Genomic DNA, 2,825 nt, shown 5'->3' with positions numbered 1-2,825 from the left:
TGCGGCAGAATCAGGTATTGTATTATTACATTTTACTGATAAAGAAACTGAAGGTCAGACAGGCTAAGCCATTTGCCCAAGGCTGTACAGCTAGTCAGTGTTGTATCCGGAATACAGTATGTAGTAGATTCAGGTAGCAGAGCTGGTGGGTTGTTTTGTTTGTTTGTTTTTTAGAGGGAGTCTCACTCCGTCACCCAGGCTGGAGTGTAGTGGTGTGATTATAGCTCACTGCAACTTCAAACTCCTGGGCTCAGGTGATCCTCCTGCCTCAGCCTCCTGAGTAGCTGGGACAATAGGCACTCACCACAACACCTGGCTCATTTAAGAAAGTTTTTGCAGAGACAGGATCTTGTTATGTTGACCAGGCTGGAGAGCCTATGCTACTTGCCTAGGCTAAGTTCTCTGGACTCCCAAATCAAAGCTTTTACCATTACTCTAAATGGGAATCCAATTTTAGTAAGTGAAGTCCTAGTCTCTAAGTATAACAGAAAGGCAGTTTGCTATTTTAAATGGATCCTCAATTAATCCTTTTGTGAGGTAAACAATGCCATTCTTCTTCTACCCTCTGTAATTTACCTGCTTTATGATGTTCCTCCAATGTGTGAACTGTCCAGGGGATGTATGCTTGGTATGCTTCCTTACAGAGCATTGCTTCAGATACTTGTTCCGCTTTAGATGGCTTCTTTCCTAGACAGCTCCAGTTTTCTTTAGGGCTGCCTTTCTACACCATGTTGTCAGCTTAGTCCAGCGACAGTGAAAGAAAATCAATTACAGTGATGGGATTTTTGTTTTTTTGATGATCCTCTATTTCTTCCCCTTGCCTTATTGCTTGTTGTTGATTAGCTTTTTCTTATGCAGTGTCTGCCTGTATGAAGGGAATTCACTCATACATTCATTACTAAAACTCGTCCATTATTTGGACTCAGTACTTTGGATTTCCAAGCTTGGAAAAGAAGCCTGAGCTGGAGGGTCTTAGTCAATTGTTGTTAGGACTTCGACCTGGAGTATTGAGCACTTGAACAAACATCAGTAGAGGATTATTTTAATTCTCATTTGTTATTCCTTGTGGGTGGCTCACCTAGGATCTTTAGGAAATTGGAGACAAGAGAATAAATGGCATGGCAGTATTTTAATGTCTTTCTTTGGATTCTTGGCAATGGTATGATCAAACACTATCAATACAAAAATTCCAATAAATAAATAAATAAATAAATAAATAAATTTTGTGCTGATGGCTCAGCGCCCGTAGCTCAGTGGTTAGGGTGCCAGCCCCATACACTGGGGCTGGAGGGTTCAAATCTGGCCCAGGCCTGCTAAACAACAATAACCACCACAACAAAAAGAATAGCCGAGTGTTGTGGCAGGAGCCTGTAGTCCCAGCTACTTGGTAGGTTGAAACAAGAGAATCACTTAAGCCCAAGAGTTTGAGGTTGCTGTGAGCTGTGAGGCCACAGCACTCTCCCTAGGGCAACACAGTGAGACTCTGTCTAAAAAAAAAAAGAAAGAAAGAAAGAAAAAAAGAAAGAAAGAAAAGAAAAAACTTGTGCTGAGCATCTACTATGTGCCAAGTACTATGCTAGGTCCTGGAGGTATGGTGAGGAAACAAGCAGTGGACAGTCCCTGCCCTCATGAAATTTCGAGTCTAGAAGGGAAGTATGTCAAATCTTCCCTCTCAGATACCCCTAACTGGGATTGGGACCCATCTGTCTTCTCTATCCCCTATTGCCTGAGCCTGAGCTTTCATCGTGTGTCTTTCCCTTGGATCACTGCAGCTGGTCTGCCAGTCTCCACTCCTTCCAACACCCTCCCCCCCCCCCCGTGCCCAGCCTGCACACAGCAGACAACAGCAGACAGACTCTGCCTTTGAAAACATCCCTTTCAACATGTCACATCCTTCCCCTGCTCAACCTGCTCAGAATTCTTCAGTGACTCTCCATTTCCTGTCAGATGGCATCCACATTCCTTCACCATCTGGCCAGATTCGAGCAAGTTCAGGAGCCAATCCTGCCTCACCCTCCTCTCTCTATTCTTATTTCCTACCTGTCCCTCTGCTCCAGATCATTCCTCAACTTTAGTTGCATCCCCTCAAATCCTTCATGTTCTTCAGAAGCTCTAACTGGAGTAACACCTCTTGCAGGAAGCTTCCCCAAAGATTTCCCCTTCCTCTGCTCTCCCTTCTTTGTGATTCTGGGTCCAAGATCTGGCTGGTGTGAGGATCAAACCAGGTGCCATGATGGGCAAATGCTTTGTATTGCATCATGGGAGGCTGCCTTTATATCTGTTCTCACATCTTCCATTTATTGTTCTCTGTCAGATAGTGGGGCTCAGTGATTTACAAACGTCATCACCTTGAGTCCTCATAATAGCCTATGAAATAGATAATATTTATTAGTCCCATCATTCAGATGAGGAAACAGGCTCAGGGAAGTTGAGTATCTTGCTCAAGATCACATTTATCTCTTCAGATAGGTTCATCTGGATAGTCTGTGTTCCTTTAGGAGGTAGTCGCCTGGACTGAGCAGGTTTAAATCCCAACTCCACCTCTTTTTAGCAACCTGTCCTGCAACTCTATATGGTCTTTGCACTATTCAACACTTGATTTTAAAATTTTCCTGTTGATATTTTGTCTGGTGTTGGTTCTCTCTTTCTTCTTTCTTAGAGAGAAGAGTTTCACCTTGTTGCCCTTGGTAGAGCGCCATGGCATCACAGCTCACAGCAATCCCCAGCTCTTGGGCTTAAGTGATTCTATTGCCTCAGCCTCCTGAGTAGCTGGAGCCGGGTTCGAACCCGCCACCCTCGGTATATGGGGCTGGCACCCTACTCAC

Source organism: Otolemur garnettii, unplaced genomic scaffold (genome assembly GCF_000181295.1).
Source record: "Otolemur garnettii isolate 467f Iridium unplaced genomic scaffold, OtoGar3 scaffold00109, whole genome shotgun sequence".
Taxonomy (NCBI): domain Eukaryota; kingdom Metazoa; phylum Chordata; class Mammalia; order Primates; family Galagidae; genus Otolemur; species Otolemur garnettii.
The sequence above is the reverse complement of the archived record's forward strand: the minus strand, read 5'-3'. Positions refer to the sequence as shown.